This window comes from Canis lupus, chromosome 4 (genome assembly GCF_003254725.2).
Source record: "Canis lupus dingo isolate Sandy chromosome 4, ASM325472v2, whole genome shotgun sequence".
Taxonomy (NCBI): Eukaryota; Metazoa; Chordata; class Mammalia; order Carnivora; family Canidae; genus Canis; species Canis lupus.
Genome location: NC_064246.1, coordinates 38,400,692 through 38,418,331, shown reverse-complemented (window position 1 = coordinate 38,418,331; position 17,640 = coordinate 38,400,692). Strand labels below are relative to the sequence as shown.

The window sequence follows — 17,640 nt, the reverse complement described above, 5'->3', positions numbered from 1 at the left end:
GATGGGTTACCCCTGGGTCTGCCCGGACTGCATTTAAAGGCTGCCAGGGCCATGACTGAGAGAGGTTGAGTTAGCTTAGAACTGACCCTGACCTCACTCTGCCTTAAAGTTGCCACCTGGGAAATGGGCAGTGTGGGGACAATACATTTCTGGTTCTTCTTGTCTCACCCACGAATCTGTGGGATTATAGACTGGGTTCTGAGGGGAGCCACGCGTCCATCTGGTGGAGGCATTGCCTCCCTACCAGTTCAAGAGAAGGTGAGTTTGAGGGCTAGAGGAAGGAAGGATCTGAAGCTTTCCAGGGAACAGTGGACTGTCACCAGGAGGGACCATGAGTTTGTCTGCTCAGGTTGTTATAACAAAGTACCATGGACTAGGTGGCTGAACAGAGATTTATTTCTCGCAGTCATGAAGCCTGGGAAGTCCAAGGTTGAGGTACTATAGATTCTGTCCTTGGCAAGAACCCTCTTCCTGGGTTGCAGATGGCCGCCTTCTTGCTGGGCCCTCACATGGCTAACAGAGAAGGATCTCTCTCTCTTCCTCTTCTTATAAAGCCTCTAGCTCCACCACAGGGGCCCACCCTCATGACCTCATTGAGCTGTAATCACCTCACAAAGGCCTTATCTCCAGATGCCATCACACAGAGGACTAGAGTTTCAATGTGGGAATTTGGGACAAACACAATTCAGTCCATAACAGATATATATATTCTGGAATCTTGAGTGTCCGTCCTTCAGTGGAACCAGTCTAGGGAGATAAAGTTTGGGTTAGGCCTGGGTGTGCAGTGAGGAGGACATACAGGTCTGGAAAAGACAAACTGAGGCTTGGTTTTCCATCTGACCTGGGATTGAATCCAGCCCACCCATCACTTCTTTGAGTGACTTTGGGCAAGTGACTTCACCTCTTGGAGTCTCTGTGTCCTCATTTGCCATGTCTCCCTCCCAGGGCCCTTGTGACAATTAGACAGGATGAGGTGAGTGAAGCACAGTCCCTGAGTACATTCTTAATCAAACATTAGTTCCCCTCTTCCCCAGCCCAACAAGTAATGGCACCAAGTGTGAGCTGGGAGAATGGAAGTTCATCATAGAGGCCTCTCAGATGATTGCACCTGTTGGATAAACTGTAGTTTCTTGATCCATTTAGTTTGATCCATGAAGCCTCACCCAACTTCTTCATTTCAATGACTGCAGGGGACACACTGAGACCCCCACCTAGGGAGCCTGGACTTGGGTAGGGAGGGGATGAAGATTGACATCAGAGGGAGGGAGGGAGGGAGGGAGACGAGTTGGGGCTTGGAGAGGGATGACAAGTTTCTAGGAGCAGAGGGTGATGCATCATGGGGAGGGGAGGGGTTTGACCATGGCAAGACATTTGGGCATAAATCCAAAAGTGTTACAGAGCCATTGACAGGATTTGAGCAGGGGAGTGAGTAGATCAGATCTGCATTTTCAGTGAATCTCTGTGACCTCCTTAGAGAAAAGAAATTGATTTTACTTTGGAAGTTTTTCTCAGGCACATCTACTTCTCTGTTTGCACGGTGGCTACCCCATCCAAGCAGACCAACGTCATCTCTTAGAGACCCACAGCCGCAGACACTTGACAGCACCTTCTCTAAATCTGCTGGTTCTCAACCAGAATCTCCTTTTAAAAATTCAAGTCAGGGGGATCCCTGGGTGGTTCAGCAGTTTAGCGCCTGCCTTCCGCCCAGGGTGTGATCCTGGAGTCCTGGAATCAAATCCTACATGGGGCTCCCTGCAGGGAGCCTGCTTCTCCCTCTGCCTGTGTCTCTGCCTCTCTCTCTCTCTCTGTCTCTCATGAATAAGTAAATAAAATCTTAAAAAAAAAATCAAGTCAGAATTTCTTACTTCCTGCCTGAAACATTTCTATCTTTCTCCATCCTCTTTAGAATAAAACCTCAACTCCTGACTGTAATGAGCAGGCCCTGGACCCGTCTGGGCCTGTGGCCTCTTCCACCATGCTCCTCCCCTGCTCTAAACACTGTCTCACACTCAGTTTCTCACCTCACCAAGTCCTATCCTACCTCCCAGGCTTCTACTGTTCCCTGGATCGAGAATGGTGCCCCCACTCTTCTTACTAAAGCCCTGTTGGGCTGATGTGTGACTTCCCCAGAGGTGCCCTCCCGAACATCCAGCACAATCTAATTTCTGTTCTGTTCTATTCTCTCTTCCTCGTCCCTGGTCCCTTCCTCAGGAGTGCTTGGCACAGTGTATTCTACCTACTTGCTCAATGGCTAGGTCTTTCAGCAGAGGGCAAGCCCCGTGAGGGCAGGGAGCCTGGACGTGCTTCCTGGAGGAATGATTCAAGCAACACGTGTCCAAAATGGAGTTCTGCTTGTAGATGGCATTCGAGGCGCAATTCTCATTGCACTGATCTGTGCACGACACAATAGCTACTGTCCCGAGCACAACGATGAGCTCGTCTGACTCTTACAACGACCCCGTTAGGCAGATGCTGTTATGATTGTCATTTCTGAGGGAAGGAAACGGAAGCCCATTTCTGAGGGAGAGGAAGTGGCCTCTCCAGGGTGGCCCAGCCGGCAAGAGGTAGATGGTGGAGCAGGGACCGAACCCAGGCTGGTGAGAGCAGAATCGGCACAGCTCCCAGAAGCGCTCCTCTTCACGCCGTTCAATATCAGAACTATCCAGTGGGCCGGGGCTGGAGACTGGGAGGCCTTCTCCAGCCCTTCCCTCCCATCAGCTTCCCTGCTGCTTCCCCACCTCAGGTCCTGGCACCGCATGGGCCCTGACTGGCACTGTCACCGCCACGCCTGGCTCCTCAGAGCCCTCCTTCCCGGGCCGCCCGCAGCAGGCCGTGTCCAGTTCTCCCTCGCACCTCGCAGGAATCCACAGCCTTCCCGGCGCCTCCTCTGCCCCTCTCAGCCCAGCCCACCCAGAGCTCACATCTGGCAGCTGCAGCCGCCACCTCAATGTTCCTCCTGCTTCCATTGTGCCCTTCTCAATTCATCCTTTCTGGCACAGAGGCCAGGAAGATCTTCCAGAGATAGAGTTCTATCATTTCCTGCTCCACTGAGCCTCCTTCCATGGCTCCTTCCCCCTGCACTTAGGAGAAAAGCTAAAATGCCTCTTCATGATCTGCCTGGGCCCCCATGGGAGCCAGACACTATCTCCTACCACCCTCTAGTTCCACGCAGCCCAGAAACTTCATGTGCCCCCAACACACCATGCTCTTTGCAGCCCTCATACCTGCTTTCCTCTCTTCTTGATTTTTCTTCTTCCCAGACTTTACCTGAGGCTCCTGTTAGCCTCAACATTTGGAGCAAATGTTGCCTCCCCAGAGGGTCCTCCTGGGCCAGCCTGTCTAGAGAGAGAACCCCAGCGCTTACACCCCCTTTACTGGTTTTCCTCCACTTCAACCACCTAGTGCGCATTGAACGGTTGTTGTGGGGGTTTTTTTCTGACCGGTTGCACGTGGGGCTTGCGTGTGAGTGTGTGCACACATCAGCCCCATGAGAACCCACACCATGTGGGTATTTTTGCCCATGAATCTCCAGAGCCTAAAACAGTGTCTGGGACACAGTGGGCACTCAGTAAATATTTGTTGAAGGAAGAATAAATGAATGTCTGGGATTATAGCCTCTATAACATTGCCCCAAATATCTGGTTCGAAGAGATCAAAAATAATACAGAACAAACCAAACCAAAGAGGAAAACCCATGAGGGCAAAACCCATAGTTTCCAACAGTAAATTCTTGACCTTTTTGTTTCTCTTTCCAAGTTTGTCTGTAAAAAGAAAAAAGGTTTTTAAAAAAATCCCCACCAATTACCTCTGAGATGAGACTTAATATGCCAAGTTCTTGCCTAGAGCACATTTTTACAGCTGAGTAATAAACCCCAGAAAAACATGCCTTATGATGGAAACATTGAACGTCGTCTGTTCCAACAGGGCCACTGTGGCTGCCGAGATGGAGGAACATTCTTGTTGAGGGAAAAGAGAAAAAAAGGAAGAAGAATTGGATTAGGTAAGTATTTATCTAAAGAAGTACTGTTGTTGATAATGAGGAATTTTGGCTTTCCTTCCCAAACCAGATCTTTATTTGTTTTCTGTCCAAATCACTTTTATGACACTTGGATTTTCTCAACAAGGAAAATGCTCGGTTGCCTGAGAGTAGGAAAGAGAATGAGAGAAGAAGAGAGATTTTTATGTTTGCCCCCTCTGTAAGTTGATAGAGAGGCCCACAAATTCGTGCCAGCGACAGGGGTGTACCTACTACTGTGTCCATTCCCATTTTGCCCGGGACACGCTAGGAAGGAGACTTTCTCTAAAAGGCAATTATTTTGGGCTATGAGAAAACTCGACAAATTCAGGAGCCTGAACCTACCCTATCCCGATGGCTTGAGCCTCAGTTAGCCTCAGTTTCCCCTCCTGTAAATGGGGATGCTAGAGTCAAGGCTGTGAGATGGTGGGCACACTGCCCCCACATCTTTCCACCATGTGTGCTGCAAGCAGCTGGCAAGAGAACCCTCTCTGAAACCGGTACCCAGATTCTAACTTGACCTGACCCCTCAGGATAGATATGAAATGGATTTTGGAGAAATAGACAGATAAAAATAAAAACCACTACAGTCCCTTCCTGGAGTCAGTGGAAGCGTGCATCGTACTTACAGGAAATCACAACAGACTAAGTTAATTCCAGCTGAATTCAACTTAGAGTTGATTTTGTTACACTTTTTCTTTTTTTTTAATTGTAAAAGTAGCAGAACATTCAAGAAGATTTTGAAAACAAATTCACGGATTATCCCACGACCCCAGCACCCCCAATTATACTCCCGTCTGCATATTTCCTTTCTGCCCATGTGTGGCCTGCAAGTTCCCCTTGTAATGGGAAACATGCTCCATGAAAAACAGACAAGATCAACCCCCAAACACTCTGAGCTGCTTCTCTTTATATATTTATTTTACTATGTTTATAAACAAATCCGAGGACCTCCCCTCCCCTTGACACGGACTTTTTTGTTGTTGTTTAACTGAATTTAATTTTTAATTCAAAAATTTGTATTTATTTATTTCCATTTTAATGTGACACCAACTGGTTTTGAGCTGTGGGAGTGAAGCCCCTCGTCCCAACCACCGTTGCCGGTCTCCAGGGCTGACACTGGCGGTGTCAGGAAGCGGCCAGGCTGGCTTCTTTCTGAGCCACACGCGCCGCCCCAGAGCCTCTGCAGCTACGAGCATCCCAGCGGCTTGGCTTCCAGGGCCTAGCATCGCCTAGGGAACCAGTAAGCCAGACACAGAAATGGAGGCGGGTGGGAGCAAGGGAAGAGTTCCCATCACCCCTCCTCCTCTCAGAGTCAGCCGGTCTCTGTCAACGGTCTTTGAAAACTGTCACTTCCCCGTATTAAGTGCCTCCGCTGTGCCAAGAGCTGCGGCAGGTGCTTGCTCACCTCGTCACTATACTCCAACAACAAGCACCCCATTCTACAGATGAGGAAACTGAGGTTCAGAGAGATTAAATGACTTGCCCAAGGTCACACAACCCCACATTTGGGTCTGAGTGACTTTGAAGCCTACCCTCTTCCTTTGGCACTATGCAACCAGGTACTGGGCCAGTGCTGGTGAGCTGAACGACGGGCTCTGCTTCTTCCAAGAAAAGGCCTGGGTGTTGGTCTGAGGACCCACTGTCAAAGCCAGAATGGATAGTTAATTTCCATTCCACCTCTCACACTTTAAGCCACTCCCCGGCTGGCTAAATACTTCTATTAGATGCCCGTAAGGTTGGACATCCATGTGACTGCTCAAAAATCAGTTAGGAGGTCATGCAAGGAGAGAAATCTCAGCAATTAGTTTCTAGCTGGCCCACATTCTGTTCCATGGAGAATGGGGCTAATTATGAAGTCAGATGGATCCATTGTCCAGGAAAGCTTACCACACTCTCTTGGACTATTTAGGAGCTGAGCAAACATGCTGGCTGGACAGGCTGTCCTGTACTGATGACAATCTCAGACTCTCCCAAGGCCCTGAAGCACAGCCTCAGCTTCCCGCAGGGTTGGGGAAACTCTTTAGGAAAGGATGGTCCCATCCCTGGGCTTCTGGGCTTCCCTATGGGGTCCTGTGAGAAAATAAGTCTGCTTATTTTGGGGGGCCGAGGAGAAAACACCAGAGCAAAAGAATAAGGGGCAGAGGGAACTGGACAGAGACTTCCAAGAACCTCCAACCCAGGAGCACGAGCAGGACTCCCCCCAGTTTCAGCAGAGGCCGGGCCTTCCTGGCCCTCTTCTAGGGATCCGAGCCTTTAAATGCTATTGTTGTTACTTCCAACACATCTGCTGCCAGGTGCTGCATCGGTGAAAAAGCAAATCAGTGAGGATTAGATGAAACAACACTGCTAATTATCAAGCTACATTGTGAAGTCACCAGTGATTTCATTGGTAAGGCTGGCTCCAAGGCTTGCCCTGCGAGGAAGCCTGTCTGTCCACCCACCCAGCCCTGCCCACTCACCCAGGCCCTGGGTGGAAGGAGCAAAGCCACACTTCTATTCTCAGTGGCCTGCTGCCCTGGCCCAGGGCTCCAGACGTCTAAAGCTGCTGAAATCGATCTCGGAGGACAGGTGGCTGGGAGTGGGTGGGTGCCAAGGAAGGAGCATGAGAGACAGCCGGAGGATGGCACGAGGATAGGCCATACTCATCTCCTTCCTGTGCAGTCGGACCTTCAATGCCAGCAGGGCACGCCTCCAGCCCTGGGAGGTACTATGTAGCAGGTATACTTCTCCGTGATTAACTAATCCCCACTCTGTTCCCAGTGCTGTGAAGCACTCCACAGCAGCCTCCCACCAGCTTCCTCACTGGTCCTAGCATACCTTTCCTTACCCCTGCTCCCCATATTCCAGAATATTTTTCCAGGGAGTTTCCCAAGTGGGTATGGAATGCTGTCAGTCCCCTGTTCAAAACTTTATGTGAGGGGGATCGCTGGGTGGCTCAGTGGTTGAGCATCTGCCTTTGGCCCAGGGCCTGATCCTGGAGTCCTGGGATTGAGTCCCACATCAGGCCCCTGTATGGAGCCTGCTTCTCCCTCTTCTTCCTGTGTCTCTGCCTCTCATTCTCTCTGGGTCTCTCATGAATAAATAAATAAAATCTTTTTAAAAAATTAAAATAAAAAACAAAACAGAACAAAACAATCCATGGCAAAAATGAATATAGAGCCGCACTCCGAGGGCTGGCAGCACTGGGGGAGAAATGGCTACGGCTACTGAAAATGTGCACTGGAGCAGGATTTAAAAAATAATAATAATCTGGCAATATCTGTTCAAATGAGAAATATACTCAGTTGGCTCCAGCGATCTCAGTTTTAGAAATTTAACTTTAAAATCAGAGTTTGAGGGGCACCTGGGTAGCTTAGCGGTTGAGCATCTGCCTTCAATCCTGGAATCGAGTCCTGTGTCAGGGTCCCCACAGGGAACCTGCCTCTCCCTCTGCCTCTCTCTCTCTGTCTTTCATGAATACATAAATAAAATCTTAAAAAAAAAAAAAGAAATTAAACCTTTAAAATAAGAGTTTGAATCTGAAGGTCTGCAAGGATTTTTCTTTTCTTTTTTTGTTCAAGAATTGTCAGTAGTGGGGTTTTGCCTGGCTAAGTCAGGAGAGCATGCAACTCTTGATCCCAGCCCAGTTGATCTCAACTCCCAGTTGTGAGTCCCAGACCCACGTTGGGTGTAGAGTACTAAAAACTAAAATAAAATAAGGAAGAAGGAGAAGGAGAAGGAGAAGGAGAAGGAGAAGGAGAAGAAGAAGGAGGAGGAGGAGGAGGAGAAGAAGAAGAAGAAGGAGAAGAACTACTGTTGGTGGTACTAACACTTTTGGAAAAATTTTCTGTCAATAAGGAAATAGTTAAACAAACTGCAATACATCCTTATTATGGAGTACAGAAACAATGGGTTAGATTTATGTCTATTGAAATGATTAAGTGTCTATGACATGAATTAGACAGGAAAGCAAGTGATGGATGCATAGGTTGATAGAGTCACCTCTATCATCAGTTTCTACCTTTATTTATCTAGGCTATTTTTGCATTTGTCTATCATGAGGAATATCTAAGGATTCACATGAAATTGTTTTTTTTTTAATTTTTTATTTATTTATTTATGATACTCACACACACACACACAGAGAGAGAGAGAGAGAGGGGCAGAGACACAGGCAGAGGGAGAAGCAGGCTCCGTGCACCGGGAGCCCGACGTGGGATTCGATCCCGGGTCTCCAGGATCGCGCCCTGGGCCAAAGGCAGGCGCTAAACCGTTGCGCCACCCAGGGATCCCTCACATGAAATTGTTAATCCTAATTATACTGATGGAAAGAGAAAGAAGAGATTATTAATTGCTCACATATCCGATTTGTTTTATTGGTTATGGTGAATATCTATTGCTTTTAAAATTGTAAAAGGAGAACAAAAAAAAATTGTAAAAGGAGAATTTAATGAAAGGTGACAGAAAGAGAGGAAAGCAAAGGAGGAAAGACTCTTCAGTGTCTCTCCAGGGTTCTGGCTGTGCACCCCATCGCCCTTCCCCTGGGCCTGCGCCTCTACTTCCTCTTGACTCTCTCGACACTCAAGCACACAGACCTTGTGTGCTTATCCCTTTGCACATACTGCTTCCTTTGCCAGCAAGTAGCTCCCCTTCACAACCTGGCAAATCCTTCTCGGATCAGTCTAAATGCCACCTCCTCCAACAGCCTTCTCCTGTCCCCCAAGGTTGAGGGGTCAGTCCCCTTCTTGGCATCCCACCATCCCTCACGTCCCCTGTCCCTTTGGGTACCACATTCCATTGCATCCCATCTTTGGGACACATGTCCCATCTAAGGGAAACACACCTAGGGCCTCTCACCTTTACACTGATGCAGAGAAGCCGGGATTCCAGATGTCTATGGAACGTTGCCTGGTTTGTAAATGTGGGCCACTTGTCCCGATGGGTAATAAACTATTCAGGCAACATCACGAGTGTGAAGGGAAAGAGTTCTGCCAGCCGTGGCTGGCACTGCGGCGGTCGTTTGACGGTGCCAGGGTAATGGGTAATTGATAAGCTGTCTCCCCATGGAGTGGGGGACTCGAGAGGGCAGGACCTGGTAGGCAGCACATCTTTTCCTGGAGTAACACAGAGGAAAAGCTGCCCAAGGCAAAGGGAAGAAGTAAAGGGAGAAAGGGAGTGGAATAGGGAGGGACGATGAAAGAAAGAGGAAAGGACAGACCAGGCAATGTGTTTAATCATTGTTGAAAAGGACAAGTGAAAACAGTTTCTGCCCTATTTGCAGTTTACAGGTGTCTTCATTTAGCCTAGGAGCCTAGTGGCATTCTACGAAGATTCTGAAAGTGGCCTCCTGGGAAATGACAGTCTGTGTAGCAGGCACTAAGGCTGAGCTAGTTAAAAACAGGGTAAGTGGGCATCCCCGGGTGGCTCAGCAGTTTAGCGCCTGCCTTCGGCCTAGGGCATGATCCTGGAGACCCCGGATCAAGTCCCACTTCGGGCTCCCTGCGTGGAGCCTGCTTCTGTCTCTGCCTGTGTCTCTGCCTCTCTCTCTCTCTGTGTGTGTCTCATGAATAAATAAATAAAGTCTTAAAAAAAAAAAAAAACAGGGTAAGTGATTTCTAAACAGAACTCCCGCTTGCAAAGAATTCTTCTCCTCTTTTACAATTACTATTAAGCTAGTCAAGAGCCTGGTCCAGGGGAAACAAGTGAGTGTTTTGAACAAATTCTTCTATCTATTGTTTACTAATGCTACAAACAACCCCGTCCATCCAATGTGGTGTGGTTCTCCATCTACTATCTCTGTAGTAGATTCCTCCCTGCAAACGAAGAAGATCGGAATGATCAGTATCCCCATAGCTTTACAGATAAGGAATCCAAGGTCCAGAGAGGGTAAGTAACTCGCCCAAGGCCATCCAGCTAGGAGGAGGTGAAGCAGCATTCCAACCAGACTTGATGCTGTTGGAAATGCCATGCACCCCCCCCCCACCACCACTGCAACCCCTGTAAATCAGTGTTAAGGCAAATTTCAGGCATCCACCTACCTGATTGTTCCTTTGTCAAAGAACAATCATTAGGATTGTTGGCCTTATCCCAGCACCAACAGTGGTATTCTTTAATTAATGTTTAACTTTAAATAAGCTTGTTTTAAACCCCCCCCCCCAAAAAAAGAAAAAAGGATTTATAAAGGGAAATTTATGTTGCAGTATCAGCCATCAACCATAGAGGGGTTAACTGAAAATAAGTAGAGTGGAAGCAACATGCTGTTCTTTTCCAGGTAGATGCTCTTCCCTCCTAAGATCTCAGGCCTGGCCCTTGGTGCACAGGACGTTAGCAATCATTCATCGAGGTGTTCAAGTTGTACCGAGACAGTCTCCTGAGTATAATGGGAGGATTCACAGATCCCTGAAAATGGAGTAACTGCCTTGGACTCCAGGAACTCTCAAGTCTTTTCTCTGAGAAGGGCTGTGCCACTAGTCAAGCAAAGCTTCCCTGTGCGGCCAGAAAGCCCCAAGGATACTCAGCAAGCATAATTTTCATAAGCCTCTCTGCCTGCAGTTGTCTGCACCAGCAGTGTTGGCGCTAACCATATCATTAGCAATTATTCTCAGGGTTACCTCCAAGACCCCTCTTCTGCTGAGTCAGATCCCCTGCCATCTCACACAGGCGACCAGCACAGGGGTCATGCTGGCCTAACTGCTCTTCCCATTTTACATCCAGAAGCCCATTGAATCCTCCTAACTCCCGGAGATAGGGATCATTAGCCCCAGTTTTCAGATGGGGAGAATGAGGCTCAGCTCGGAGAAGTGGGGGAACTTGTCCCGGGACACACAGCTGGTACAGGATAAAGCGGGAGGTCCAACCAGCGCCCCTCCTTCCCCACCTCCTGTGATCTTTCCACTCAATGTCTCCACTTTCCTGGAGACCTCGGTCTGTTGGAGGGGTAGACAGAAGTAGGAGCAGACTGAACTTTTCACTCACCCACTCCCTGATCATAAAGCCACAGCCCTGGGAGGGACAGGAAATGAAACTGTACCCCCTCATTTGGCCTGTGAGGAAAACCAGGGACCCTGAGAGAGGAGGGGCCTGCTTAGTCACCAGCAAGTGAGGCACACAGGGGATCAGAACCCTTGCTTCTTGGTCAGCAGCCTGTCCCTTCACTCTCCTGCCCTCCCAACAGGGACTGGAAGTCCATTTGCAAAGAGCCCTGAGCCAGGGAAAGGTGAAAAAGGGGAAAAGTGCCAATTTTATCAAGCTATAGGACACACAGGCTATTAAAGTTATGAGCAGAGGGAGGCCTCACTATATTTAAAGTTTGTGGATCTAATAAAATTATTTTTCCTACTTAAATGGTAGCAACTACTATTTGCTAGGTTTGGAGGGGGGTGGAGGAGGGTGAAAGAATGACTTACTTGTAAATAACACAATTAAAAAGCGAAATTCTATTTATCTAGACTTTTCCAAGTCTGAGATTCAGATTCCCCCCATTATTAAAATGAAGATAGTAACACCAGCTACTAGAGAGAGTTCTAGGGAGGATTCAATGAGTCAGTGTGTGTCTCATGTGGAGTACAGGGTCTGGCACATAGTAAACGTTCAATAAGCGTCCATTACTATTATTAGAGGCAAGAGAAACTCAGTTTACATTTTTCTAAATACATTTAGGTCTTTTTTGCTTCCTATTGCGTAAGCACACTCTTGTCTTGTAAAATCTGGGAAATGCAACAAAATCATTCTAGTACTAAAGGGAGCAGGGTGTGATGTCAAGTGCCTCCCTGTGTCAAGCCAAGGGCAAGAGAAATGCAATCTGGAGATAAATAAAGGGAAATCAGTTTGGAGACAGATTCACCTAGAGTCCAATGCTGACTGGTTCACTTAGTTCCTGATGATCTTACGCGGGTGACAACCTCCCCAACTCTTTCTCCACCAGTGAAATGAGTAGAAGTGTGAAGGTCAATTCAAAGATGGTGAGTTAAGGGTTTGAGGTAGAATGAGCTCTATTTTTCTTTGTGGACAATCAAAAAACTGTGTTTCCTCTCACCTGAATCCAACTGTTAAGACACAGAGACCACTCTTCACAACTCAAGGTCTTCTCCAAGTCACTGGGGAAGGCGACCTTCCCGAGTCCTGCGAGCAGCCCCCACTTTCTCCACCAGGACTTTGATTCCTGGTTGTATTCATTTAGTCAACTGGTATTTACTGAGACTTTCGCTGTGCTAGTGGCTCTTCTGGGTGCTAGACACAGTTCTGGTCACAGGGACTCTGAATTCAGACCCCCGTGGATCCAGGCCCAGGAGCCCAGGCTTCACATCCAAGGGTGGCAGAGGCTGGAAGGTGCAGCTGGGCTCTGGGGCCTCAAGCACTCTTCAGATGGACGTTTTTTTGCTTTTTGTTTTTAACCTTTGGCAAGTGGGTGTGCCTCTCTGAGCTGCAGTCCCACCTTCAGTGAAATGGGGTGATGGACTACGGACGGCAGAGGCCCAGAAGGACTAGGGAGAGCGAGGAATCTCCATACCCCAGTGCAATCCGGAGGAGCAAGTCAGGTCTTGGACTTGAAAGTGCTTTGCCATGCCTCCAGCTCCGGTGGCATGCCGTTTGTCCTACTGCCACCCCACCACCACCAGGGTCTTCCCGCCCCATGGTGACCCGCTGCCTCCTCCCAAGACTGACACACAAGCCTGGGGCCCATCTCTAGGGTCCCAAACCCGCCCCTAGAATTGACTAACAAAATTCGGAATTATTACTTCTAGGTGTCTTTATCCCACAGGTAAAGCGAAACTTGCTTACTACCCATCAGGTGACTAGGGGTGAGGGCAATTGAAAGAGTTTCTGTCTTAAATAAAAATATATATATATAATGATGTCCTTTGAACATCTCCCCACATTTCCTTTTCCCCTGATCCCCAAGCCTCCTCTCCACCCCCCAGTGGCCGAGGTTTGAAGCTGAAACAATTCTGGCAGCCACCAAATAAGAAAGATCAGAGATTCCTGCCCAACTGTTTGGGGACTCACAGTCCAAGGTGCCCTTTCTCAATGTCCCCTTGCTAGTTTATTTAGCCCATCCTAAACTCAACTGTCCCATCTGTCAAGGTGGAAGAAAGTGGAAATAGTGGATACTTCACGGCTGTGAGCAACAGCAGATGCCTCCCCTCCCACCTTTACAGCAACTTCTGCCTCAGGCAAAATACATAAATTTTAAAATCAGCAAAACCCTGGTATTTACTAGTTGTGAGAAAGTCTCATCGAGCCCTAAGCTTCAATTTTCTCCTCCTTTAGGGACCAATCGGGGCCTCTACATCATAGGGTTGCTTGAGGAATAAGAGAGAGCTGACAGTTGCTGAACGCTTGATGGGTGGTTTTTCTGGTTTTACAGACTGGCAAACTGAGAAGGGGGTGGGCAGAGATTTGTGAATGGCAGGGCAGGATCCTCTGAAGCCATTCCGGATGGCTAGATTGGTTCCTTAGGACTTCAGGCACTCAGTTTCCTGAAACCATTTCTTTTGTGCGGAAAAATCAGAGCCTGGGCCCTACTCCTGGGAACCTCCCTCTGGTTCAAGCAGGGGTTGGGAAGGTGCCAGAAAGCTGTACCCAGGGGCTGGGAAACAGAAGTGACTCGGAGGCAAGCCGTTTGTCCATAGCATTTCTTCTTCTCTTCTTCCCTCAGTCCTTATCCCTCACTCAACTGAATTACCAGTCTGCTTCCTTTGGAAGAGGTGGGTAGTTATTCCCATTTTACCAGCTGGGGTGGGGGTGGGGGGTAGGGACAAAGCTGAAAAAAGTTGCAGACTCAGGCCTCAAACCATTCAACATTGGGTCACTGGACCCCAGATGTGTGTGATCCACCAAGCAGATCCATTGAAAAGGAGGTAAAAATATCAATAATGATTTAACAAAGGATAATATCCAACTCTTACTGATTGCTACACATTTCCATAGGACAGACGAGGAAACCAAGGACATGGAGGCACTCATCCTGAGTTCATGAGAAATGTGTGGCTGGACCCTGTTTTAAAGCCAGGTCAGCTCCAGGATTCTGGACAGAACTGCTACAGCCACTTGTGAGTGTGGCACTTACTGAGGCCACTCTATGGTACTTGTTTTTCTGGTAAGGCCTCTCACCCAGCAGCAACCCTGTGAGCTGCCTTCTGGGATGCCCCTTCTCAAAGAGGTTACTGAGGCCCATTTGTGGATACCAAATGGTAAGATGCAGGGCCTGGATTTGAATCAAGAGCTAAGAAGGAATGGAACTGGTGGCTCTTTCTCCTTTCATGACTGTCACACCTGGGGAGGGGGGAGTGGCAGGGGAACAACTGGAAGTCTCCCCAGACCGGCCCATCCCTCTCCAGGCTGCGACAGGGTCACCAAGTGGCACAGCTGGCTGACTGCTGCCCTTTATTCTCGCCCTCCCCCTAAGGGCAGCCTCCTTGTGGGCTTCTTCCAGGGCACCGAGTCAAATTAGGCTCATCCCACAGCAGATCTCAGGCCAGCCTCTGCCCTGACTGCGCCTCGAAGTCATCTGTAAAATGGGAACCGATGCAAGTTCAGGCTTCAGGCAGCCTTGTGCAATCGGCAGGGCGCTTTGGCAAAGGACCCTTCCCTCCGGTCCCTGCTGGGGCCCAGGTCGGGAATCTCAGTGGGCAGGGGCGTAGAAAATCGGTTTGAGCGTCCAGAACTTCAAAAATACGGGATCTGTCCCCCTAAACAACCTCAAGCAGCAACCCAGCCTGCCGGCCCAGCCCCCTCCGCTCCGTAACTCTGAGGGTGATCTCCTAAGTGAGTGCCTGGAAATATGCCCGCCCCCTACGTTCTGGTCGTCCTCATCCCTACTTCCCGCGCGCGGCACAGGTAAGAAAAAAGCTCAGAGAGGACCAGCCCTCTCCCCGAGGTCACCCAGCGCCGGCCGGGGAGGGTGGGGGCGATGGGGGAGCCGTGCCGTGGAATTCCAGGCGGACCCTGGCGCCCGCGTGTCTGCCCGCTTCTGATACCGGGTTCGGAAGAATAGGCCGCTAACGAGAGGCCCATTAGGAGGAATTGTCACTCCTCTGGGAGCGAGGTTGTCCCATTAGGGCGAATTGTCATTCCTCCTGGAGCGAGGTTGTCCCGGCTCCGCGCAGGCTGAGTGCCGGGCCGAGAGCAATTAACGCGGCTCCGGCGCGGGCAGCCGCCTCTGCCCCGGGCAGCGGGGGCGGGGCGGGCGGGGGCGGGGCGCCCGGCGCGGCTGGAGCCGGTCACCCGGCGCAGCCCCTTCCCCCGGAGCCCGCCTTTCATCTCCCCGCGCCTGGCGCCTGCCCGCAGCCCTGGCCCGTCGACGGCCCCCTCCTCCGCCCCTCCCCCGCCTCCCCCTGGCCGCCGGGATCCCGCGATCCGTCCCGGGGCTTGCAAACGCCGGGGTCCGCGCGCGGTCCCCCACGGTTCGCAAGTAGGGTTTTTGCGCTGGGACCTGCGGTGCGCGTGCGCGGCTGCTGCTCGGGGGGACCCCGAGCGCGCTAAATCCCCGGGAGAGCGCAGGGCTGTGCAAGGACGGGGGTCCGTAAGGAGCGGCCCTGGGCTGCGCTGGGGGACCCGAGGTCCTCAGCTTCCAACCTGCGAGGCTTTGAGAAGCGTACTCAGCGCTTCCTAGCCTTAGGGTTTTCACCGTAAAATGGGGAAAATAATCTCCGCCCGGAGCGGTGTGTTGGAAGAAACAAATGAGATCCTGGAGGGACAGGCACTAAAGTATCTCGCAGAGCGGACGCTTGGCGCTGGTGTTCCATCTGAGACCCCACGGCCCTTCCTACAAATACTGTAGTTACGTCAACGTCACCGAAAACTAACCTTTCTGTACTAAGTGTCCCCTAAACGCCCAAATCAGTCGTCCTCCAAGGGGCTACACCTAAACGGCGACACTTTTAAGGCTGCGCAAAATTCTCAGCCCCGGAGGTTTTACGAAGAACATACCCTGAGCTCCGTGAAGGCTGGCGATGAGCCTCATTTTAGGTTATCCAGCAGGGAGAAAGAAGTCGACAAATAGCTCTGCTACTGCTTTTGATGCGTCATATTCTTTAATTGGTCCCCCACAGCTTCTAGTTACTTTATGTAGCCTATTGAATTTAACTACTATAAGAGCCATCCAAGGTAAGGGTTATCTCTCATTTTAGAGACAAAAAGCTGATTGAGAGAGGCAAAGTAACGCGACCGAGGTCCCGCGGCCGGGAAGAGGTGAATAAAATGGTCAGAAAATGCAGCCGACACAGAAGCAAATGCACCGATGGGGCTTTCCATAAAATGCTAGAATTCTGTTGAGGTTCGACCTTTTTTTCCCAGCAGAATTGAGGCCCTTTGCCGAATTTTCCCACCCCAGCAAGGAGCTGGGAATGGAGAAGGCAGAGGAAAGGTGGGCAGGCTGATTGCCCTCTGGGCATCTTTCCTGCTCATTTTATGGCCAGAGTATGGCATCCTGGTTTTGAATACCAGATATTTATTTATTTATTTATTTCCCCCCCCCCCCACCTCTACTAGTTTCCTCTTTCTAGCTTCATAATTTTCTTTCTCTGTTTGGACATCAGGACCTGAGAGTAGTGAGGGGAACCTGGCTTCTCCTGTCCCAGAAAAGTTCATATTTTAAAATAAAAGAGCTCTAGTTGTCTATATTTTAAAAAATTTTCCCAGGAATGAGCCTGTGTGCCCCTAAATTGACAAATATTAACAGTGAGTTTTCAGGAACAATTATAAAGCAGTGGCTGGGTACAGCCCAACTGAAAGCTGAACCCTTTTGTACACTTTGGCAGCTTAGGGCTAAACGAATTTCAGGTTTGCTTCCAAAATATATAGCCTGCACCTTGCTGGGTACCTCTAGAAGGCACAGAACTTAATCTGGATTTACCTGAACTGTATTTGAGATGCATATCAAGCCAACTATCATCAAGTATGACTCAAGGGGGAAATGCATACATCTCCAGATAGTTTAATTTTTTTTTTTTCTAACTTTCTTTGAGCTTCTAATTTGTTGGGAGAGGTGGAGGCAGGAAGAATGTGCTTGGTGGGAGAGAGACCCAGAGGCTTTAGAAAACTGTGGTTAGGACTTCTTTGCTTTTTAACTTCCTAAGAATCATTTCTAATAAAACTGAATTAATTGGCCAGTGCAGACTGTCTTTACCCCTGAGATTCGGATCATGCCTATCCTGGGTATCCTCTGCCAGCACAGTTTCACTCCAGGCAGAGGTTTTAGTGCATCAGAGAGATGGGTCTGGGGGTCAAGTTTCTAAGACTCTTGAAGTGGGAGGTAGCCTCCAAGTCTTGATCATTTCAGTAATTAAAAACAATGTCCCTTCCGTCCAAGGCTCTGGGAACTGTTTAGCAAGCATCTGCTGTGTGCTAGGCAGAGCTGGGAGACTTCTATTTTATCTCATCACTCCGGGCTAATCGTTGAGATATAGGGAAGAGCAGCTGCAGTCTGGAAAGAGTCATTTGAAGCACTTTGGTCTTGGGCTGGCGGCCTGTGGAGAGATCCAAGGCCTTTGCGCACTGGAAGCTCCCTCTCCCCTGTTCCTGGGCTGGTACAGTCATCACTAAGGCTTTGAGATGTAATTACCCAGGGTATAATTTGGGGCGGGGTGGGGATATGTATGCTTTTTTTTTTTTTTTTTTAAACCAGGTGCATTGAATAAAAA

General features: G+C 49.3%; 1 long non-coding RNA gene across 3 annotated transcripts; it reads right to left on the bottom strand.

The window, feature by feature from the left end:
• Window positions 1–385: 385 nt before the first annotated feature.
• LOC112651588 (uncharacterized) lies at window positions 386–6,349 on the bottom strand. Of its 3 annotated transcripts, none has more exons than XR_004815248.2 (4): window positions 5,906–6,349; window positions 5,551–5,657; window positions 3,806–3,956; window positions 386–747 (listed from the first exon to the last, which is right to left on the bottom strand). It is a non-coding gene; the product is annotated as an uncharacterized LOC112651588 (long non-coding RNA). The 3 variants fall into 3 exon arrangements; XR_007410210.1 differs by lacking the exons at window positions 386–747; window positions 3,806–3,956 and adding an exon at window positions 4,044–5,247 and having other exon boundaries at window positions 5,906–6,088; window positions 6,188–6,345; XR_003130911.3 differs by lacking the exons at window positions 386–747; window positions 3,806–3,956 and adding an exon at window positions 4,044–5,247 and having other exon boundaries at window positions 5,906–6,347.
• Window positions 6,350–17,640: the final 11,291 nt, after the last annotated feature.